Source organism: Bos grunniens, chromosome 7 (assembly GCF_055505025.1).
Source record: "Bos grunniens cultivar Pamir isolate PY7600 chromosome 7, Bosgru_T2T1.0, whole genome shotgun sequence".
NCBI classification, from domain to species: domain Eukaryota; kingdom Metazoa; phylum Chordata; class Mammalia; order Artiodactyla; family Bovidae; genus Bos; species Bos grunniens.
The window spans coordinates 80,186,975-80,212,116 of NC_141171.1; the positions used below are offsets into that span (position 1 = coordinate 80,186,975).

Genomic DNA, 25,142 nt, shown 5'->3' on the forward strand with positions numbered 1-25,142 from the left:
GCCTTTGGTAGGGATCTGTTCTCCTTTAAGAAGAAATCTGATATTTCTCACGTTTGAGGATGCTGCCAGGTCAGTGTGTCTTAGAACACTTTGTCCTGGTTCTCACCTTTTCGTACTCATTCTCATTCCTCGTGACTCTTGGGTTCCAAGATTCTGTTTGCTTGGCTCTGTTCACATAATAATCCAGGAGCCTCAACTCTGACTCAGTTGAGTAGCACGCATGCTTTTCTCAGAGACTCAAGGTTCTCACTGGTTGTCTGTCTCTTTTCAGCCCAGTTAATTCCCAGGCTGCAATTGCTTGACTCCTTGAAACATAACCCAGGGGTCGGATATGGAGATTCTTTGCAATTCCTTGGTTCATCTCCTGGGTTATCAGGAGTCATACAGGGTATCCCAGATGTTTATGGAAGAAACAAATTCTGCATTTTCTCCCAAGTTGCCTGGCTTATGGGGTTCACTTTTACACTAACCCACTTCTTTTCTAGCACTCTATTTCACAAACTCTTATTAAAAGACTTACCTTTATTACTTTTGAAAAATATGGTACCATCATTTTGAAAACCCTCCGGTCAAAATCAGGGATTATTGCTTTCTTCCTCCATCCTTTCCACTGTGCATTTCTGTGTATCATTATAATCAGACCCACAGAGACCATCATACCATTGACCATCTCTGAGCCTTTCCCTTCATGAGTAATAAAGAAAGAAACCTCACGAATCAGTGGTAAGGAGAAAGTTGAATATTTTATCATAAACATTCTTGTGATAATTAGAATGGATTAAATTACAAGAGAAAATGCATTTAGTTAATCTTTCCTCTAATTAAAAAAATATCCCTGGTTTTAAGTAAAGTGTTTGTTTTTAAAAACATATTCTCATTGTAATCAGTAAGGGGAGAAGGCCTGCTTGGTCCTTAGTGATAGGCTTCAGCAGTCTGCAAAGTAATTAAAAGCTACGAGCCACTGTTTTTTCGATGATTAAGATTCTTCAGAAGCCTACTCAATGTTTTCCCATAGCTTTCACTGCAGGATTCTCCATAAAAGACCTTTTTCTGTGGTCTATGGTGACAGTACCCTCTTTCTGTGCCCAGATAGTTGAAGATGTGGTTGACTCCCCTTGGTCAGCAAGTGTCGAGTGTGAAGAATAATTCAAGAGAGGTTTATATACTTTTCCAAGCGAGCTGGGATAAGAGTCAACATGAGACCAGTAGGTGACGTGAGACGTGCATGAAATAGAACAGGGTCACAGTCTAGCCCTTCATATGTTCCTTTCCAAGCCTGGCAGACCCCACACTGCCCCAGGCCCTACAAGTCTGTCTCACAAATAAGGAATCATTCACATCACTTCTCCATCATGGTTCATCCCAACTGCAAAACTCACTCCCCACTCTCACCCCAAATGTTTCTTGAATGTGTCTCACATGCTCATCTTTAGCCCATTCAGATTCCTCTAGCTCAAGTCTCCTCAATGAGGCTGCCTACAAAATTTAGTTAGGGGGAGCCCTACAGTATTTCCCCTGCTGCCAGGGGTGTGCCAGCCGGCAGCCACAGCAACCAGTCTACTGAAGCCCGCTGTGTTTACACCCAGGAGAGGGTGCCACGGTCTCCCACCCTGGGGAAATTTATCAGCTGCTAACACGTTCCTTTGAGAGAACGGTGCTTCTTTCTTTGCCCATTGCCCCTCTCCTGTATCTCAAGGTTTTGACCCAGGACTGGGCTATAGAACAGACCATGGGATCCTTTCTGTTTCATCACCTGCGTTCATCCTCGGACACCTTCTGCAGACCCAGGTGCGCTGGGACATGCTCACACCTTCTTTATCTTTTTTTTTTTCTATATTTTATTTGTTTTAATTGGAGGATATAGTTACTTAACAATATTGTGATGATTTTTGCCATACATCAAGGTGAATTGGCCATAGGTACACATGTGTCCTTCCATCCCGAACCGCCCTCCCACCTCCCTCCCCACCCTATCCCTCTGGGTTGTCACAGAGCACCAGCTTTGGGTGCCCTGCTTCATACATCAAACTTGCCCTGACTATCTATTTAATGTATGGTAATATTTATGTTTCAATGCTATTCTCTCAAATCATCCCACCCTCTCCTCCCACTGAATCCAAAAGTCTATTCTTTACGTCTCTGTCTCCTTTGCTGCTCTGTACATAGGAGTGTTGTATAGATTCCATATATGTGTGTTAATACACAGTATTTGTCTTTCTCTTTCTGAACTTTCTTCACTCTGTGTAATGTAATAGGCTCTAGGTTCATTCACCTCATTAAAACTGACTCAAATGTGTTCCTTTTTTATAGCTGAGTAATATTCCATTGTGTATATGTACCACAACTTCCTTATCCATTCATCTGCCAATGGACATCTAGATTGCTTCCATGTCCTAGCTGTTGTAAACAGTGCTGCAGTGAACATCAGGGTACATGTGTCTTTTTCAATTCTGGTTTCCTCAGAGTATTTGCCCAGTAGTGGGATTGCTGGATTGTATGGTAGTTTTATTCCTAGATTTTTAAGGAATCTCCATACTGTGTTCCATAGTGGTTGTATCAGTTGCTGTCCCAACAACAGTCACATGTTCTTTAAACAGGCCAGATAGCTGTGAATCCCAGTTTATCCTCAGGACCTCTGACATCTACACAACCAGATCTTAAGGGTGGCTTCCATTTTCAGCCTGCTCAGCTGCCAATCAGAGATCCCCTTGTGGCCTCCCACCTTCCTCATAATCATGCACCAGGAGAACTGCTTCCATATCCCCTGGACTGCAGATTTCCAGCAGTTTCTGGCACAGCTCTTTGAGATCATGTGTTCTAATCCTTCATGCCCCCCAGCATCACACGGCCCAAACTGTACATCACAAAAACTATGTCCTGCCAGACCTCAGAGAAAGAAAGGGTTAACGAATGTTCTAGAGACAGAAAGCCACATACAATCACTGTCCAGGAGGAATTAAAATTGCGGAGGATCCTGGTCCACAAATTCCAAGTTCAGCCACAGCAGCACCTGGTCAAATTAGCAATGAAGTTGGTTAGAGCCTGGCCCAGCAGCGTCATCTGTCTAAAGTGCTAGGCAGAGTGATGGGCTCTGATAAGTGTGAATTGCATTTCTTTATTTTTTAAATTATGCTTTAACTTCAAGAGGGCTTGCCAGACAGCCTGTCTCATTTAGAGACAGCATCTACGGGTGGGACCCCCAAAGATCATAAAACAATCACCTCACAAACACAGAGGAAACATTTGTATCTGATTTGATTCCAGTAGGTTAGCAAGCTGTCAATCACTGGTCACACTACTCCACCCAAGACACACTCTGTCTAGTGACACAAAACTTACAAGTGGTGGCTTCGCTTTGCAAGAGAGCATCCTGGCAATAGGCTGTGGGATTGTTTCTCTACATGAGGTGTGTGTGAGCCCAGTAAGCCCAGATGTTGCTGATGATAGCAACTCCTGTGAATAAGGAGAGAGATTGAAGATGTTGGAGGCAGTGAGAGAGACTCGCTTTTTTCTATTAATCCAGGGAATGCAGGCAAGTCAAGTTGGGTCCCCAAAGCCTGCTGCTATCAACTTCTCCCCATACTTTGAATATGAACCGATTTAACTTTTTATTTTCATTTAATGGAGCCAAGAAAGATCTGTATCTGTTCACTTACAGACCTACTCTCTGGGGGTCTGATACAGGAAATGTTATCATATCATAGGAAAGCCTAGTGCCGAAAACAGTCTACCCAGAATTAAATAGCTCAAAATACAAAATACGCATCAACACCCACTCCAGACTCTCAATGGCGCCCATGTTCTGTCTATAGACTGTGCCGTCTTCCCTGTCTGCCACGTATGAACACTTATCGCCAGTGCTTTCGTGCTCTAGCTGTCGTGCATCCGCAGGGTGGGGCTGGCATCAGGAAACGTGTGTGCTGTGCTGTCACTTCTGTGGTGGTAGACTCTCTGTGACCCCGTGGACCACAGCCTGCCAGGCTTCTCTGTCCTTGGGATTCTCCAGGCAAGCATATTGGAGTGGGTTGCCATGCCCTCTTCCAGGGGATCTTCCTGACCCAGGGATCGAACCCATGTCTCCTATGTCTCCTGCATTGGCAGGGGTTCTTTACCACTTGTGCCACCTGGGAAGTGTGTAGCAAAAGGATTAAATGTAAGAATCAAACAGGCCTAGCTTCAAATCCTTTGCACATTGGGTGACTTTGGCAATTTCTGTATCTTTGGTAAGCCTTGGTTTTTCCCTTCTGTAAATTGTGAATTAATAATAGCCATGTCCTACTGTTGTGGGGACTTCACTTATAGGTGAAGCCCTTTACACAGTGCTTGAAATTCTATCAATGCTGACCTAATAACCATGAACAGCACATCTCTGTGCCTAGGCTGTCATTTCCCCACTGGATCTTCGTGGAGGGAGCAGTTAAGAAAGCAGTAAGCATAGGACACGAGCAAGCACGGAAAGGAGAGGCCAGGGCACTAGGCCTTGTGTGTCAAGCTCAATTCTGGGCCCCTCCTCTGACTTCACTTTTGCAGAAGGAGCTCTTTGGAATACTGGGATTCTGTTCGTTTAAGAAAGGAGAAGCCTGGGAGCTCATGTAAAGCAGGGAGGGAGGTAGAAATGGCCCAGGATGGACCTGACTGCCAGCTGCAGAAACGTGGGTGTTATAAACGAGAGATACACCTGTATCATTGCATGCCATGTCTGGGGTCTGCTCTTCCTCTCTCTGGTTCTAGCTGAGCAATGGCGACTACATTCATTCATTCATCACAAAACATTTATGAAGCACCTACTGTGTGCTGGCTACAGCACACACCCCCTCCCCTCCTCCGTGTGAGCCCTGGGACAGCAGGAAAGAGAGGTGACTTGCACAGGGGCTCTAGACCTCCCCTGCCTTTTCGACTGCGTGAGACTTGGCTGTTTTCTAACTTGGGACACCTCTCCTGGTGTTTCTGTCAATAGTTTTTGGTTGACTTTTCAACCCCATCCCTTGCTCACAGCTTCCTGAGGAGATCAATGTAAGCATAGAAGCCGGTCTACTTCAAATGGTAGCTTAAATTCATTTGTAACACAATGTAATTACATAAAAGGAAGCAGTCAGGTATCAAACTGTGTGGATACACACAAATGACTCCATCATAAGTGTTAATATTTCCAACAACGGAAGACATTTAGTTAAATCAAATGAAGATGGCAACTCATTAAAATTTGATTTTCCCTCCTATCCTTTTTTATCTTTTAATCCTCTGTGTATGGCACGGCTTGTTCCGTTAAATAACACTCATTAATTAAATCTCATCATCTCCTCGCTGTATCTATATTTTTATTTATTAGGAAAACCTTTAGATGCTTATAATCTAATTTAGTTGGATTACTGCTTGGACATCTCTTAAGTAAAAGAACTGTGGAGTTTTCAGGTGGAATTACTGGCTAGAGGAGGGGGCAGGAGAAACCAAGTTCTCTCCCTGGTTCCCCCTGGCAGGAGCTGCTAGACGGGTCTCTCCCTTGATGGGGGACTTAGCCTAGATTTGAAGAATGAATGCACCACGCATTCCGCATCTTTGTTGGCTATGGGAAGGGAAGGGAGGTCAGAATCTGCAAAAGAAGTTATGAACTCAAACACCTCTATGTGAATGAAGCAAGACCAGTGTAAGTAAGTGCATTAAATAGGGTGTAAGATGGTAGGGAATGGGAATGATCTGGAAAGCAGAGGCCCCGTCTATGGAGGACAGACACAACCCACCACTAGCTGACTGCTGCCATGTAGAAATAGAAATGTAGTTTTGCCGAATTTTTCCAGTTCTTCAATAGAAGCCAGAGATCCAAAGGGGCAGGCATACCCTCCCAAAGTTTAAATATTGGCAAGCAATTCAAAATTTATAAAAATGCTATACAAGCCATTCAGATAAGACTGGAGGCCAAATGGGGCCCCATCTGGGGCCCCTGACACCTCCAGTGCAAGGTGAGTAGTAAAGAAGGAAAGCTCATTTGCCCACGAGACTGGGACAGCTTCGGCTATTTGTTTTTGATACCCCAACTCTCCTGTTGCCTGGTGTAAGCTGATAGGAGTCTGGTTACCATGATACAATGGTGATACTTTGCACTTACATGGTGAATTTTCTCCAAGGAGCTCAAAAGACTTTGTGTTGCCTCAGTCAACCTCACAACAAATCTGTGAGGCTGGCAGGAGGCCCTCACCCCCAAATGCACAGTGAGCAGCATCAGAAAGAACTGGACACAGGCAGCTGGGTTGACTCATTGGTTTCAATCCAGAGTCTATACAGTTGGCACACACAGCGTTTTGAGAAGCATGGACAGGGTTTCCAATACTGCCTCCTCTGCTGCCTTCTTGGCTTATTTTCTTTGCATCTGCTCCAATTGACAGCTCAGCCCCAAATGTCAACAATATAGGCCAACCAAGCCAGGAACTAATTTCTGTCGTGCGTGTGAGTGTGTCCACGTCTGTGTGTGCACGCGTGTGTGTGTGCCCATCTGACTTCTCAGCAGGCCCAGCATGGTACATCTGCCCCCATTACAACACGCCCCTGCATCGGTCATTGGTCTAATGCCATGCTCTGAAATGCTTCTTTTGCAAAAGCTCAAAACCTAGACTTTCGCAGCAGGTGTCTTCAGGAATCTGGATACCTGTTTTAACTAGCAGTGCCTGAATAATTCATGTTGCTTGGGGCCCCTCAGTCCCTTTCTCTTCCTCAATCTGATAGAATTACTAATGGTAGAGAAGTCTTTCTCTTACAGAGCTGCCATGCATGCCCTCTCGTTGGCCCCAGTGGATTAGTGGGAATGGCCATGTAAAACACGGACAAGGGACAGGAACAAAGATCTTCTTGCCTTGGGGAGAACAGTCAAGAAAGTCACACTGACCAGCAGTGATTGGAGCTCTGTCGTTGTTATCACTTCTCTAACACTGGTTGGGTTCAAGGGCTTTCTATACAGTCTCCCTACTCAGCCCCTTCCCCTTGGCTTCTTGGGCATATGTGCTATCTGTCCTGTTCTACTCAGGGGAATTCATTGGGCTTTACAGGCGTGACCCAGAGAGAAGACTCCAGTACAGCAGTGTAAACCTATTGATCTTTACCCCAGGACAGCAGAGCACAAGTATCCTACATTTTCTAGATTGCCTTGCTCTTGCCTCCAAATTGTCTCAGATCATGCTACTGATTCCTGGGAACAGTTCCCAGCATGATACTCTATGACAGTCATTCACACTCTGCATGTGAGCATGCCGTGAACATCCTTCAGAGGCAGATGCAAAACCCAAGAAACACCTGGCCATTTTCAAATGCATGTGTTGGGGGGATAACTAGACTTATTGACATTGAAACTACAAAAGCTGTCATACCCACCAGCTTCCCATCTGATCCTGCAAATCAGGAGACTCTTCATTAGAGTCAAAGGAAACTTGCCTTTTCCAGGGATGAAAACTTCTAAAGATCTTACAGAAAAGCAGTGGAAACCCCTCCTCGATCTAGTCTGAACCACAATTAATTGTGCCTCCTGAATCAACCATAGTGTTTTAGCTCATTCTGTAGATCAAAATCAATGTTGAATATGTTTCAAGTATGTAAATTAAGAGAATGATTTCTTTATATACCCGACTCCAGCTGAGTATATGAAGAAATGGCTTTTTTGCTGCCTTGGGAGAAATGTACTTGTGCTTTCCATGTGGCTGTTCAGAATGGAAGCTTTCAAAGTCAGCCAGGGCTGCTCTTTATCTCCATTCATTATGCCTCTCAAAGTATCATACAGACAAATTGTCATTTGTATTTTTCAAACATATATGCACATATGCATTTGAGGGAGTTTAGGGGACACCCTGTTGGGGACACCTCTGTCTTCATAGTCTCAGGGTGACATTCTAGAAAGTCAAAATTGGGTAGCCACTGGCATCCTCAGTGTTGCAATACCTGGTAAAGCCCAAATTGTCCTGATGCTGGGAAAGATTGAGGGCAGAAGGAGAAGTGGGTGACAGAGGATGAGATGTTGGATGGCATCACTGACTTGATGGACATGAGTTTGCGTAAGCTCCGGGAGTTGGTGATGGACAAGGAAGCCTGGCATGCTGCAATCCATGGGGTCTCAAAGACTTAGCGGCTAAACGACAACAACAGTGTGTAAAATGTTAGCGCAGGTGACCCTCGAGATTTATCTGCTGGCAAATTCAGGCCTACGTGACTGAACTGGCCTTCATGTTAAATTTGCTCTTGAATGCAGATTCAGGGAGGCTCAAGAGGTCAGATGCACTGGTCAACAGGGAGTTCAGCCACTGGAGTTTCAGCCTTCAGCCTCACTCAGGTTTTGGCAGAAGCTGGAGTGAAATTCCAGGTTGAATTAAATACCTGTGGAACCAAAAGGTCACTTCAGTGCCTCTCAGTGATCCCAGCTTCCTGGGACAGCTTTACCTTGACATGTAAATTTCCACATCCATCACCAGTGAGGTTTGGTTACTCTAAGTAATGCAACCTTAAAATATTTTCTGAGCAGTAAAGGCAAATGGTTGCAGTGTTATAAAGTCTTGTCTTGTAGGAGACATTAAAATGTTATGCAGCGAGGTAAAAAGGCACAAGCTAAGACCTTGAGGGAGAGGAGGCCGAGTCCCTGAAAACAGCAGGAGGCTGACACAGAAGTAAGGAGTTAAAGCCAGCCAGGAGTGGCTTCAGAATCTAGAAGTGCATGTTGCTGAGGTGGCGGGGTGGGGCCAGGGAGGGTGTTGCTTTTCATCTGTTTTTCCTCCCCAGCTGGGACCTCATCCCTTTCTATTAAAACTCTTGAGAGTGGCTCCTAAGAAAGGTGATCTCTGGCAGGGCCAATTCCTTGGGTTTGGCCAACCCTGGCACCCAGCAGCGAAAGTCCTACCCAGATAGAGCCTAAATGATTCCCTGCTCTGAGTAAGAATACAGCAGGTGCTCTGTAAGTGCTAACTGGCTTGAGATGCCCTGGGGAGGACCCTCTGGGCCATCTCAGCTCTGAGGAGAAGAGTTGGGGAGCAGAGAGTGAAAAGCCACTGTGAGCACTGTGCTTCTTAGCTGCCGACAATAGTCCATTGTTCCAAAGTCAAGAGCTGCGTGGGAAGAAGGAATAGCAAAGGGAGTAACAGAAGCTGAGTGAATGCAGGGCTCCTCCTGAGTCGGGAGCCTGAGGGCGTGAACACAGGGAATGCGGGCCTGTCATCTAGTGTATATGTTCAAAATGGCGCAGGAACACCCCCAGTGGAGTGAAAAATGGTTCCTTGGGAGGATGTGAAGAAAATCTTACCCTTTATTGAATCAAACAGATTCACAGGGAAGGAGGCAGTAACCTAAAACGGTTGAGAACTCCTCATCTGGTGGAAGAGATGACTGTTTTCTAGAACTTCAGTAGAAGCAGCCTCAAGTATCTTTACTAAAGACATCCTGTGGCTTGGGACACCTTCTTCCAATTCATGTTTCTGTGTTTATCACCCCCCAACAGCAGACTCAGGCTTATGCCAAATCCATTTGGGCTGAAATAAGGAGACGGGCCAAAATAATTGATGTTGTATACGTTTTGAACTTACGGATTGCCTTTTTGGATGATGATAAGAGCTAATAGTTATTGAGTGTTGACCAATTACACTTGCCAAGGCCAGTGCCAGATTCTAAACATAACCTTCTCTCATCGAATCCTCACACCAGTTTTGTTAGGTGGAAACTGTTGTCGTCAGCAGGGCTTCCCCGGGGGTGCTAGTGGTAGAGAACCCACCTGCCAGTTCAGGAGACATAGGAGACACGGGTTCGATCCCTGGGTCGGGAAAATCCCCTGGAGGAGGCCATGGCAACCCACTCCAGTGTTCTTGCCTGGAGAACCCCATGGACAGAGGATCCTGGCGGACTTCAGCCCATGGGGTTGCAGAGTGTCACACATGCCTGAGGCGATTTAGCATGCACACACGTTGTCGTCAGCGTTGTACAGGTGAGAAAATTGGCTCAGAGAGGTGCAATAGGCAGTGTGTTACCTGGCAGAGACAGGGGAAGTTGAGTTCTAAATCCAGGACTACTTGACAGAGACCAGGTGTACTAATTGTACTGTTTTGATCACCTGCTTTGACCCCAGGTAATTGCAGCAAGAGGGTTACTTTGGAGACCAAAGCTGAAATCAGAAATATATGGGCACCAGAGAGCCACCCTCACCTCCTGGTAAAGTCACCACCAGCCATAGTGTCTCTTTGGTGATGAGGGACTGCTCCCCTGTTAGTATGCTTTGGGGTTCTCTGGTTTACCAGCACCCCCCAGCCAAAGAGTTCCCTGACTTAGAATCTGAAAATGACTTACTGCTCTTCAGCATAGATATTGTAGGTCAACTCCCCTAAATTTAAGTTGACTTTCTATCAGCGTTCACATTTCCACTAACTTTTCATTAAATTAATTATTCAAAACAATTCAGAGTTAGCATTCTCACAGCAACTGTAACTCTGCCATGACTATATTAAGGTGTAAATTGAGCAGCATGTTTCGCAATAAAGTTAATTTTATATTCACCAGAGAACTGAGTTGTAGTTGCTGTGGGAACCATCATTTTGAATCTTGACTTTGGGGGCATTTAAATTCTCAACCACAGCATTGTACTCCATAGCGTATGTTACTTGGAGCTTCATCTGCTCCGCCCCCTGGCCAGTCTACCCTGAACTTGAAAGTCCTATCAGAGACTAGCGTAACAGCCTTCTGGTTTTCTCAGCCTTCTTACTCATGCTGGTATCTATGACACTGAACAGAGAAATCGCCAAGAAACCAAAATGGTTCCCATTTTATCCCTGCAATGTTTTGGAGAGGTGACTTTCCTTGGAAGCATAATCAGGGAGAGGTACCAAGTCTCGGGCAATGTCAACTAAAGCAGGTGATGCCATTGCTTTTGTATGGAGCCAGGATTCTCATCCAAGGGTATTTTTGGCTCTGTGCTGTATTATTCAGTACACACAGGGTGACCTCTGAAAGCTCCAAGTCCTCGCACGTGCCATTAATCATGCAGGCATGCACAGCCATACATCAGAACTTATTGGAGCTCCGGAAAAGCTAAACAACATTTCCCAGAGCCCCATAAAACCCAAGCATCTCTAAATCAAGACGCATTGCAGAGCCTCTCTAAAAGGTACGTTCAGCAGAACTGGAACAGAACTCGGGCTGAGTCCTGGCGGTATAGAATTGGTGACATGCGCCAGGGTAAAGTCAGAAGCTTTTTTGCGAGAGGGAGGGAGACTCGGAGATGGTTAGAGACGTGAGCGTTCTGTCTACAAGAATTATCGATTTTTGTAGCTTTATTGGAAAAATCAGTCATGCTTTCTGCCTCCTGGGGATTGCTCGGCGGCAGTTTGGGAGCGTGAGTGTGGAAACCCGGCAGGTTAGCAGCTGAGTAGCAGCTTCTATTCAGCATTCAATTATCCATTTAGCGAAAATGTGACTTAGCAGAAACATACTGCTGTTTTGCATGTTTAAAATGTATTGGAAAAGGAGGGATTTTTTGTTTCTCTGTGAGTGAGAGGATTTCCAAGAGGTAGCTCTTGCCTTCATAAGGGCACACTTATTATGCAAAACTGAAGACTGGCACCTAACAATAGCAGGGGCCAGATTGTTGGAATTCTGTACTTTGGGAAAGCAAGCTTCCTTATTCTTTATACTGTAGCACACACACTTGCACCTCTTCATAGAGACATCCTACAAAATTGGTAGAAAAAGTCCCAGTCGTGAGCAGCATCCTTCCCCTGAGTCTTTGATCAGCTGTGTATTTAGAAAAGGACTAGAACACGACGTGCAAGTAAGCGTTTCCAAGTACAGGATATGGTCAGAACGATTAGGAGGCCGGAGTCACCTGAGTCACGAGGATGGGGAGGGATGGATGATGGACGTGCTGGGTGAGTGAAGGGGGCGATGCGAGGTGCCACGCCAGCCAGAGGAGAGACAGGAGGTGGAAAGTGGAGGGGAGGCTGGAGTGTCTTTATTGTCTCTGTACCAGGCAGAAAGTAGCAGAAAACAAGATAAAATATGGCTATTGTGTGAGGTTAATTGATATGCAGTGTTCTGAGAGCAAGTCTTTAGAGGTTTTGGAGAGGTTGTTTGGTAGGGAAAGCTTGAAATAGATTAATAAATATAAATATAGATATAAATAAGTAGATAATGGACAAGTGATGGATGAAAAGGTAAATGATAGATAAGTAAGTGTTAGTCACTCAGTCATGTACAACTCTTTGCGACCCTCTGTAGCCCACCAGGGTCCTCTGTCTATGGAATTCTCCAAGCAAGAATACTGGAGTGGGTAGTCATTTCCTTCTCCAGGGGATCTTCCTAACACAGAGATTGAACCCTGGTCGCCTGCATTTCAGACAGACTCTTTACCATCTGAGCCACCAGGGAAGCCCTAGGTAGATAGATAATTAGATAGATAGGTATTAGATAGGTGGATGTAGCTTTAGTGTGTTTGAATGCCACAATTCAGATGCGTCCAGCTGATCTATAAGGATAAACAGAATGCAAAGGGATTTAAAGTCCAGGAGCACTAATCCAGGAGGATGCTTGGGGGTGATCCAAGGAGACCTTAATGCCAAGAAGAACTAGACAAAGCTGGCAGAACACATGCATCCTGTGGTCTGAAGTCATTATGTTAAGGAAGTCAGGAATCTTATTTGCTGGAGCTGTTCTGTGCTAGACTGTCAATTTTGACCCTAGGGACCAAGGCTGGGAAACCCGGTGGTTCTCTGCTCTCCTCCACACATGCTACTCTTTCCCTTGGCCTCTCCTGATTGTCTTTAATAAGGAAAAGCAACTTGGAGACGAGGGCAGGATCATGGCAGAATGTTTGCTAACTCCTGGCTGAGGAATTGAATTTGTTTACATCGACCAGAGCACTATATGAACAGTATGTCTTATCATCCGCTTTCACGTCCCCAAAGCCTTTCCTTTTGGGAGGATGTGTAGGGAACCTTAAACTCATAGAGGATTAGCCATGCCATATAGAGCCACCCTGTACCCTGCCTGAGCCACCACCGTGGTGACCAAGACTGGCCCTATGGCTTCCTCCTGGCCAGCCTCCCAGGTTCTGCCCTTGCCCCATCCCTGTGTGTTCTCCTTGCATAAAGGGATCCTCTAAAACTTCATCAAATCAGACAACTCACTGCTCAGAATATCCCAATAGTTCTTTTCGCCGGGAGTAGAGCCACTACCCTCACAGCAAGCTGTCCTGCGTGGCCCGGCCTAGTCCCCACACTGCGTCCTTGTTCACTCACTCCAGCCACATTAGCCCCCTTGCTGTTCCTCCAACACCCCAAGCACTCTCTGCCTCAGGGCCTTTGCACCTACAGTTTCCTCTGCCTGGAGTCCCATCCCCTCAGATACTGGCATGACTCTCTCCCTCCCTTCCTGTAGGATTTTCACTCAGATATCACCTCATCAACGAGGACTTCTCTGACCACCCCATATATAACAGCAATCCCCATCACATACCATCCCCATCACCATCCCCCCTTGCTGTTTTATTTTCCCCCTAGCAGTTACCACCATCAGATATGCCATATTAATTTCTTATTTGTTTCCTATGAGTTTCCCCCTAATAGAATGTAAGATCTTTAAGAATGAGACTTTGTCTCTTTCATTTACCACCATATGTTCTGTGTCTAGAACATACCCCAGCATTTGGTAGATACTCAGCAAATATTGGGGCTTCCCTGGTGGCTTAGACAGTAAAGAATCTGCCTCCAGTGCAGGAGATGCAGGTTTGATCCCTGGATAAGGAAATGGCAACCCACTAGTATTCTTGCCTGGGTAATTCCACGGACAAAGAAATCTGGTGGGCTACAGTCCTTGGGATGACAAAGAGTCGGACATGGCTTCGAGACCACACCACCACCACCACAACATATACTGACCGAATGAGTGAAAGAACAAACTCGTGAATGTATTCCAGAAGTTGGCACGCTGCATCACTCTGTACCTGTTTGATGTTGGACTGGGATTGCTTCTGTAGAAGTCCTTTCACTCCGTGAGTCCCACACACTAAACTCATCAAGAGCGAGAGATAGAACAGGAGACCAAGGGCATCACTCTTGACTGGAGACCACCAAGTCACTCAGGCAGGACATCACAGTGTGGCTTCACCTGCAGGATCCTCATGGCGCACCGTCAGCTCCTCATTACAACAGAGTGGGCCAGTCTCCACACTGACACCCTCACACTGCCCTAAACCACCTACAAATGCAAGGTGGTTGTTGTTCAGTCACTAAGTCATGTCCAACTCTTTGTGACTCCATAGACTGCAGCATGCCAGGCTTCCCTGTCCTTCACCATCTCCCGGAGTTTGCTCAGATTCATGTACATTGAGTTGATGATACCATGCAACCATCTCATCCTCTGTCACCCTCTTCTCCTCCTGCCTTCAGTCTTTCCCAGCATTGGAGCATTGAGGTCTTTTCCAAAAACCCAAGATGGCCATTGATTAATCCACAGTAAGGAAAACCCACATCTCCATCTCAGAGTACTCGCCCCCTCAAAGGAAACCTATATGGGAAAGGAAGTTAAGATCACAAGATCGCCGGGGAAGCAAGGAGTCAAAGCAAGGAGTGTGCTATTCTGATGCCACCTTCTCCCCATGGAATCCAACTTGGTTAGAGGGAAGTGAAGTGTGTGGGCTCAGAGTTGGATGCGCCTGGGTGCAAACCCTCAAGCCACAATTTTCAGTGATTCTGACCTGGGGCGAGTTTGTTCACCTCTCTGAGCTTCAGATTATCCAACCACAAATGATGATAATAATTCATACTTTATAGTGTCCTTGAAAGGGCTTGATGAAATAATGAGGTTGTGCAGTGCTAAGTTCCTAGTCTTCACTCATCAGTGGCAGGGGTGTCCCGTTATTCCTCAATCAACGAGGACGTACTCGTGGCTGAGTTGACCCTGACTCCCCCCTGCTCCGTAGGCTCCCCTTCCACACCCCAGGCAGACCACCCCTCTCTCTTAACATGTCTCCTTGAGCCTAAATGAGATTTCTCAACCTTAGGATCCTTTACAGTTTCACCACCCATGCCTCTTGTATTTTAAGCACAATTCTGCAGATTACATGTTACATCCATTATGTACCCACCTTACTCATGTAACTCCCAGGAAGCTTGCTCACTTTTCTCATTTCCATTTCAGTCTTTGGAGGGCATCTTCCTGGGGTCTTTGCTCTACTGACTGTACGGATCGTGATGCTCCCTCCCATCACCTGTTCAGAGGTTGTGAGAGCAAATCAGAGGCTCTTCTTAGCCACACAGGCCCCTTCTATTATTCGAGGTTACTTTTCTTTCTTTCTTTCTTTTCCTTTTTTTTGAGGTTACTTTTAGTAACAGCAATAACTATAGCTGTTAGTTCTAGAACTTTTACTATGTGCATTTACATGTAGTTTACATGTTATGTGTATTTTTGTGCATTAACATCTACTAACACCCGTGCTAAGTATGATAAGTAATATGATATGTATTCTCTTTTAAACCCCAGTTGTCCTCTAGAATAGGTACTCTTATTGCCCTCATTTCATAGATGAGGAAACTAAGGACTAAAGATCTCATAATTTTTGCTAATAAGATTATGCAACCAAGGGATAGAGCTGGGATATGAACTCCAGCAGCCTGGATTCAGAGCCCATTGTCTTAACCACACTACAGCCATGTGGTTACAGGACTGACCTGGTACTTTGTCCCAAGTGGGGCAGCAGATGCTGTTGGAGGCCCAACATCCTCAAACAGGTAACCCAGTATAAAAGTCTGTGCCCTGTCCCTTGCCCTTAAGGGCATTCGCCCCCATGACCACCAGTGAAACAAGCCTAGTCCTCCTTCCCTGACCATGATGATAACAGTCATCCCAGCTGGCATGGAACTGAGGGATTTCCTGGGACTCACTACTTTTGGAGCTAAAACTAGACAGTCCCGGGCATGTGGGGATGGTTGGTCCCCTTAGGTGAGAGCAGAGCCTCTGGAGCCCGTCTGATGTCACATCCTGGCTCCACCACTAATGAGCTCTACAACTGTGGCCAAGTTACCTAACCTCTCTGTGCCTCCATTCCCTCACATGTAACATGGGAATCATAATACTGCCTACATCATAGGGTTATTGTAACCAATAAGTTAATGCATAAAAGACATATAAAAGAGTGCCAGGCGCACAGAAATGTCTAGTTGAGGATTTGCTATTATTGTTGTCTTCCTATTAAAAGCTTCCAAAAATCCAGAGCTACAGTCCTGGGGCAGGTTCTTTGCCTAGTGCTTTTGACATCTGTAAGAAACAAACATGTAGTGATTTCCGTACATTTTCTCAAGTTGGGCTGCAAACAGCAACAACAAAGAAATATATATGGCAATTTATCACCAGCCTGATTTTACACCGGTTAAAAGAGAGCCGTCAGCCCTGCAGTAAGTAACAGGTCCGTGCCCACAGGCCTCCTAGGTGTTATTTGTATTTTTATGACTCTCCTGTGGCTATACAGATGCTCAGTGGGTGTAGAAATTGGATGGTTAAAAATAACAAATAAGAAATCAAAGTCGTGCCTTTGTCCCTATTTCCATACCGGGTAGGTACCACATTCATTATTTGCTGGACAGCTGTGGGAATAGGCAGCACGAGCTACAACAACTTGATTATCCTCCAAGAACCAAATTAAACCATTGGGCTCTCTTCTTATTGTCATCCTTGCCTTTGTGCAACTCTTGTCACCCTCTTAATCTACCAACATGCCTCTCTTCTCCCTCTCCCTCTCCTCCCTTCTCCCTGGGTGCTCTATCCTGTCTCTTTGGTCAGAAGGGATCAGCTGGTTCCAAGTTAAAATGCAAGACTCCCCTAGCATGCATCCACGGCCACTGGATTCAGCCTGGTTTTAGACCCAGCACTGGAACCAGCTGTTTCTTTGACTTGGAGGAGGTGTCATCCACCCAGGGGGTGTGGCCTGCAGGAAGCTTTTCCCTTTACCTGGCTGCTGACTCAAGGACACAGAGAAGCAGCAGAAACACCATGTGGCTTATTTATGCTTTCATTCAACAAACATCTTTAATGCCAGGTGCGGGGAAAACAGCCTGTACAACAGAGTCTCTGCTCTCAGGAGGCCTGGAGGCTCCCAGGAAGATGGGCACTGAGAGTTCTCAATCTCAGCTGCACAGAGGAACTACTTGGGGAGCTCGAGAAATCAAAATACTGATGTCTGAGCCTCATCCTTGGAGATTCTGATTTAATTGGGGTGCAGCCTGCAATCAGGATTTTTCAAGGCTCCCAAGTGATTCTAATGTGCAGCCAAGTGGAGACCTACTGCTCCAAACAAAGGATGAATTAGAATGATGACGCGTGCTTTAGAAGGAGTAGGTGGTGCTGTGAAGTCATATGATGGGGGCAGAACCCTGAGTTGAAAGTCAGAAAGCCTTCTCTGAACAAGCCAAGGATGCATGGCTTTGCCAAAGTGAGTGCAGGGAGCAGGGTTTAGGGGAGGAATCTGCCAAAGCATAAGAGGAGGATCCAGGCCATGCAGGCAGGCTGTGTTCTCGAGCAGAGCAGAGCAGCGTGGCTGAAGGTCAGAGAGCAGAAACCTCAAGTGACAGGAGATGAGATGGGCAGGTTCGGATCATGTGGGGCCTTGGAGGCTTTTTTAAGGACTTAGGACTTGATCCTGAAGCAGCGGTTCTCACACAGCAGCCTTCAGAACCTGCTGGAGGGCTTGTTAAAATGCCGACTGCCGGGCCCCACCCCCAGAGGTCCTGATGGAGGGTCTGGGATGGAACCCAAGAGTGCGCATTTCTAATGAGATGTTGCCTCTGGTGATGTTACCCCTGGTGGTACCAGGACCACACTTGGAGAAGCACTGCTGTGATCTGAAGCAATGGGAGAAATCCCTGGTGCATCATCAGTGGTTTCAGTGTGGCTCCAGTTGATGTGTACCTTAGCAACCTCCTGATATTTGCCCATCACTATCCCATGGCATCCTCCCATGACTGGGTGAAGTGGGACAAAGAAAAGTGATAAAGAAAGGGAAAAAGCAGGCTTCCCCCAAGGAAAGCACAGACTTGTGTCCAACTCCAGTGCTCCTGGGTGATAACATGTACTCAGTCGTGTCCAACATTTTGTAACCCCCATGGACTGTAGCCCCACCAGGCTCCTCTGTCCATGGCAAGAATACTGGAGCAGGTTGCCATTTCCTTCTCCAGGGGAGCTTCCCAACCCAAAGACCAAACCTGCATCTCTTGCATCTCCTGTATTGGCAGGTAGATTCACTGTGCCACCTCGGAAGCCCCCATACTTAGCCAAAAGGCCTAGAAGCAATAATGACTCAGTCTCAATTCACTAAGTAACTGACATGGGATTTCCCTCCCCAGAATGATCCCCAGTTACTGCTGCCTAAACTGTTTCCTCCCTTCATGATCTTCTACTCTTTTAAAAAGTGTACTAGTAAGAGCTGGAAGCGTCAAAAGTGTACAAAATAAGATGCATTTTTTTTTTTCTTCTGAGCCCAAGGCTGAGCCTGCTGCTTTCCTTTTCCCAGGCAGACAGAAATGATGCTGATCAGTGAGAATCCTGGTTCTTCCAGGAAACAGGCAGCATCGACAGCTGGATCCAAATTTATATCACCTCATGGAAGCTTCCATTGCTGCTGGGGTGGGGGGCATGATTTCTGTCTTCCGAGCAAAAAAGCAGCAGACCATGGAAAGGATCACTGGCCTTCCCAGCCCTTCCCTCCACCTCCCCAGCATACCCACTCCTCAGTCCTACACAAACCTTTAAAGACACACACTTGCTATTGAGATGAAGGAACATCTGCCTCTGGATTTTCTGCATCTTTTCTGACAAAGCAGGGGCATCTATCTGTTCAAGCTCAGGTTAGTGGCTGAGGGTCCTTACCAATTTGTGCCTGGAAACAGAGTCTCTTCCCTGCTCCTTCTTACTCACCCAGATGAGCTAGGGGACAAGTCCTGCTGTTTTCTGGGGACCAAAATGCTTCTCTGGCAGAGCCAAGCTTCTAAAATTAGAGTTTGCCCCAGAGTCTCTCGAAACACCCAATTGAATTTTCTGAGCATTTGCCGCTGCTCTTTAATAGAAATGACCACCAAACCCCTGGTCCCCAGCCCCTCAGCTGTTTGCAGCCTTAAAGAGTTCTGGAACGCAGTGACGGACTCTATTACATATTTCCATCGTGCATCTTTTCCTCAGTTTCAGCAATGCATGGCTCTCAGGAAGTAGTGGTGTTTAAAGCAGTTGGAGGAGAAAAGTTCCCTTAATTAAGTGAACAAGCAAAAGTACAATGCTTCCCAAAAGAAAAGATCATCACTCATTTTATTCTCGACTCTTCTGCTCCTCAGAGTGGCTCTTAGTGTCACTGGGTTATCTGAAAACACTTCCAGTGACCTTACTAGAGTCTTGGGTGGTAGGCAAAGGGGAGTGAGGTTTTCCTAGGATGTGAAGCAGTCACACACTCAGGACACCCCCAGAAACCTCCATTTTTTCATTTGAAACAGGATAACCTCTTGGTTTTTTCTTAATCTGGAGATGAGGCCAGAAGAAGTGGCCTGCACTTCACCTTATGCCCCAAAGAATAAGCCTGCCACTAATTGTATATAATATTTGTAATATCAATAATTATATCAACACTAATAACTGTAAGTGCTTCTCTCTATGGAGCAGTTGCAGTGTGCTCTAACTTGATGCTAAAATCTTTGCCTTTAACATTTCATTTTACCCCTCTGTCATCTGTGTAAAGTATTAACCATCATCCTCCTTCATTCATTCATTCAACAAACGTTGATGGCATGTGTTATATGCCAGCTATTTTTCTGACACTGAGGATACTTCCATGAACGAAAGATGCAGAAATCCTAGCCCTTGTGCAGGTTGCATTCTTCTGGGCGGGACAAGGAATAAGATCCATTAGCAAGATGGTGGTGGAGATTTAGTTGCTAAGTAGTGTCTGACTCTTTGTGACCCCATGGACTGTAGCCCTCCTGGCTCCTCTTGCCGTGGGATTATCCCAGGCAAGAATACTGGAGTGGGTTGCCGTATTTCCTTTTCCAATTAGCAAGATAGAGTTTTACAAACAAGGGTGAAAGGCAAAGCCACTAGCTCACGGTCACACAGACAACAAGAGGCAGATCGAGGTTTTGATCTCTGACTACAAACCAGGTTCAGATTTTCCCCTGGACTCAGAAAAACCTTTCCACAGGGGTGTAGTCCGGGCTGCAGTAGCTCTCCTAATGGTCTGTTGAACCAGCAGGCACATACGTCTCCCTTCTCCAGCTTGCTTTGTCATCTGTCTGCATTGCCATGCATCTTGTTCTGTGTTTTCACTTGCACTGCCATCTGTGTGCTGCCCTCTCTGCTTTTCTAAGGGCTGCCCGATGTAGAATGTTAAAGTCCTGCTTCTCTTTCCACATCCCTTGTCCCCTATCAGCCACTTATTTGTACCTCTCAATTGCCACACGTGGCAGAACATTTCTTGATGCTTTTTTAGAAAAGCCTTTTATGGTAATTATAGCTTTCTTCAAGTACATTTATGCTCCCCTTTTTACTGTGCTGTAGACATTATTTCACTCATGCCTAATTTTTGTTAAGGCAGAGAGCCTGCCTACCTGGTAACTGTGTCGATGAAATTTTTTTTTAGTGTTCAGAACTCTGCGTGTATATAAGTCTTGGAAACTATCCCATTTCCACTCTGCCAAAGGTATCAGAGATGCTGATTTCAGTCAGAAGTCATTCATTCATTCATCCCCTGCCTATGTGTTGAGTACTAGCAATCCAAGAGTAAACAGGATAGACATGGCCCCTGCCTTAGCAGGTTTACATGATAACAGAAATGCCCAGAGCAGTGTACACTGCACGACTTTAGGGGCCCCATTCAAATGGCAGTTGTGACGATGTGCACATTTATTACAACGATTTTCCTTCAGGTGGTGATAAAACATCCTAAAGCAGAGCTGCTACAAGGGCTAGCAAGCATCAAGGAGATGCCGGAGAGCTGTGATTCTGTGTGGTGGATAGAATAGGACAGGGTAGGATAAAGCACCCTGATGGGTGGAACTCGATTTGGGAGCTTCAGAAAGGCTTTCTGGAAGTGAGTTGAGTGAAGGATGGGATGAAGTTAGATAACAAAAGGCCGAATGGCTTCGATGTGAATAAAGCCTAAAGTGACACTGAGTTAGACTGATATGAAGATAACCAGTGTAAGATCTGGAAGCCAAGGAGTTCAGACTTTACTAAGGTCATCGGAAAGCTATACAAGTGTTTGCAGCAGGGTCCAGAACTGAGAGAAGGGATAATGCTACAGAACTGGTGGCAGGGAGACCAGTTAGATGGCTTTGACCAGAGTTTAAACCAAAGATGGGGATGGCTCAGGTTAAGGTTCTAGAGATATTTAAGAAGAACAGGTAGGGCTTCTTATAGGAAAGAACAGGACTTGATTGTTGACTAGATACATGAGATGAGAGAGGAGGGGCATGGGGTGGGTAATTAACAATGACCCCAAGACTTCAGTCTTGGCCAGTGGGATACACTGAGGTGCCATCCATTGATCAAGGAATCAGAGTTTGGGAGGGGAAGGAAGATCAAGAAACCAAATTCTGTTGAGTTTGAGATACTTGTGAGTGAACAGATGGAGATGTTGAGATGCAAGTTGGAGTCCAGGTCCAGTGTTCAAGGGAATAGAGTTGAAAATTCAGGATTCATCAGAATATACCAGTGTGTTTGGGTTTTGGGATTTTTTTAAATCCTTAATTTTTACATCAGCTCTAATTTTTGTTAAGGCAGAAACTCTGCCTACCTGGTAACTGTGCCAATGAATATTTTTTCCTAGTGGTTAGAACTCTGTGTGTAGGAAAGTCTTGGAAATGATTCCATTTCCAATGCTTTCTGCCAAAAGCATTTAAAGTGTGATAGAACCAGCCCCAGATATCATTGTTGCCCTAGAAATTTCTCTCTAGGAAAAAGACTTAGGTCTCCTAAGAAGGAGGCCCCACTAGCTTCTCATAACTCTCAGAAGAGTCTATAAGTGAAGGCCAGGCTGAAATGATCTAGCACCACCTGATTTGTGTTTCCATTCATTAAAGCACCTACTGTGTGCCTGACACTGGGGCAGTTTCTGAGATCCAACAGCAAACAGGGAAATCTCCGCTCTCGTGCAACTTTAGATCAAGAGCAAGGCTTCTCCACCTCGGCACTCCTGACACGTGGGGCTGTTTCCTTCTTTGTCGTGGGGACTATCTTAGGCATTGTAAGATGCTAAACATCCAGCCTCTACCCCCCAGCTGTCAGTAGCATCCTCCCTAAGATGTGATAATCCCAAGTGTCTCCAGACATTGCCCATGTCCCCTGGAGGGAGGGATGGGGGCCACAATTGCCTCAGTTGAGAATCTCAAGTCGTCATGATAGAACCTGAAGTTTCCAACAGCCAGCTCGCCAGCTGTACCGATGAACCAAGCAGCTGTGCCTCAGGCCTTCTGTATCAGTGGTCTCAGAGACAAGCACTCAAGGAAGGAGCAGTGCTAGCTAGCCTAAAATCCAGAAGACTCCACACAAGAGACCTGCTGGATCCCCAAGTCTAAGCCCATAAGCCCCATTCAACTGCAGTTTTAGATTCCTCTCCAGGGAAAAGCCACCACCCGATACCCATTTGCCCTCCAGACTAATTACTTCCTACGTTTTGTTTTCCCTTAAGCAGAGGCTGGCTTTGCACTTTACAAACACAACGAATCACCTCCTCGGAAGGCCACCAGCAGAATGAACTTGTGCTGGGGGTAGCTTGGGGTTGCCTAGCAACGCCACGCATTTACCAAGGCTGCTTTCTTCCTCTTCAAGCTAAAAAGCAACGTCCTGTCCATTAATTCCCAGCTGCCCCAAAACTTCTCAGAGATTTGCCAGCTTCCCACTGTTCATGTTTTCATCTTCCTCATACAATGTGGAGAAAACCAGCTACTGTGGTCTGTTTATCTCGCTTCAGTTGGTCTGGGGAGGAGGAGGGGAATGGAGAGAGAAAGAAAAGGGAAAAAAAAAAAAAAAAACCTCGTTCAATCTAGGAGCATACATATTTTGAGTGCATATCTGACTGACATGCTGGTGTTCTTTGCAAATTTGAAATTTATGTAGTGGACGTGGGTTTCCTACACAATGAGGCTTCTGTTGAGACTTTGGGCATGATTTTCGTCAAACACAAGACCTCAAAGTAGCTAAATAACAAAGCACACATAATAGATACCATACCAGGTGAATGCTGGTGGGTCTGTCATGCAGTGTCTCCTCTGTGACCCAGCCCCTAAAACTCTGCTCGTAGAAACTGTAAAGCTGGAGGTGGCTGGGGGTTGCGGATCCTCTCTTTTCCTTGCAAATCTGTGAAGTGTCCCTTGGGCTTTTCCTACTGAGTTGCATTTTGCTCCTGTAGAAATATTTGTGGCATTTCCCTGACACCGGGGCTGGCTTCCTCTCCCAGCTCTCTTTCAAAGTATAAAGAGACAGGAAAATCACCTGTATTCCAGGCAGGGCTGTGGTCACCTCCTTGGTAGGTAAGGAATGGAAATGTGACTCTTGACTTTGAGAGGATAGGTGTGGAGACCAGTAAGTCTTTTTCTAGGTATGCAAACACCAGTGCTTTGCTCACATCCTGGACTGAGTGCCAGGCTCTACAACAAAAGAAAAAAATTCCCTGATCACCATCTCCTCATGCCTCCTCTCAAGAAAGCTGTTTCTTTACAGAGACTTCTGCATGTAGGACTTCTGTTGCTTACGCAGGTCCTAACCCATACCACGTTCTGGAAAGGATGGGAGGGAAGAAGTATTGAGGAGTGAAACTCCTTAAAGAAGTAAATTTCAACTCAATTTCAAACCCTCCAGCCCTTTCTTCTTAGGAGGAGTCCTTTAAATTCCCACCTCTGCCACATGCACAAATTAGGTTTATCGGCATTCTCGTAAGGGGGACTCAAGAGAAGAGAAGAAGGCGGCCAGGTGATGGCCTCCAGAACACTGGAGAGAGAAGGAGGGGGAGAGACACAGTTTTGATTCAGAAGATTTGGGCCAGAAAGGTTTCAAATCAATTACCTCCATCATTATGAAGCACTTCATCCCTCTACCACGGCCCAATCCACCCTGCACTTTGTGTGGTTTAAAAATAGATATAGAAAGAGATGGAGATGATAGCAAGAAGTCGAGATAGAAAGAGAGAGAGAGTCAGGAAAAGTTATTTTCTGAGGCCAATTAAATTAATGGTCATTCGGAATCTGTTCTAACGTAAGAATCTCTTTAAATGTAGATATGTAAGGGAACATACCTAGATTGCACTTCTTTAATTTCCTCGAAGTCATTGCCTTGTACACTTAAAGCAGATGAATTTTATGGTATGTAAATTACACCTCAATAAAGCTGTTAAAGGAAAGAAAGATGAAAACATATCTAGGAATTCTTGCCAGCAAGTAAGTTTTGTGAGCATGGCCACATCCTCCCAGAGACTCCCCTCTCTCTGTAGTGACCCCCAATCTTTCTCTTCTTTCCTCATCTAGACTCTCTCAGGTCAGGACAGCAGTAGCTGCAACTGTTTTGTGGGTTGGGGCAGCTAGGGAGTGAGGCAGGCTACTGATTCTACACAAACACACATCCAAAAAGGAAAAGAAAACCACAAAATAGAATGACTCGAACACTCCCGCCTCCCCCCAGGCACATAAGCTTTCCTCTGCTTTCTCCTGATCCTTAGCACTGAGCACCTACCCTTCCCCAGGCGTCAGATCCTGCAGTATTTTTGCATCATGCCATAAATAGATTGAGTGATTAGCAGCCAACATTTTAAGTGTCCCTTTTAACTAAATACCACAAAAATATGAAAATAGCCCAGCAGAACCATCCAGTTCTTGGTCCTAAGAAGCTCATGCTAATCACATGTAAATTTAGTTTTAAAATTCTGAAAGATGGAGGGCACTCAGCCCCCACCCTGGGTTGGTAGGGAATTTTCTCCCTTCTGCATAAGGCACTGAAAAAAGAAAGAAAAGATTTTTGTTGAGGTAGCATCAACCCTGAGCCATGGGCTGGAATCAACAGCCTACTAGACTCGTTGTCCGCTCAGGGCTAGTTTCATTTTTCCAGAACGTTCCCCACTTTGGGAAGGTTGCCTCAGACCCCTTCGCACAGGTCAGTGTCACTGGGGAGCGTCT

At 45.7% G+C, this 25,142-nt stretch overlaps 1 protein-coding gene across 5 annotated transcripts in view; it reads left to right on the top strand.

Annotated features, from left to right (window-relative positions):
* Positions 1 to 25,142, top strand: part of TENM2 (teneurin transmembrane protein 2) — a 1,167,677-nt gene that overhangs the window by 1,012,566 nt on the left and 129,969 nt on the right. The gene's annotated exons all lie outside the window — the stretch shown is intronic.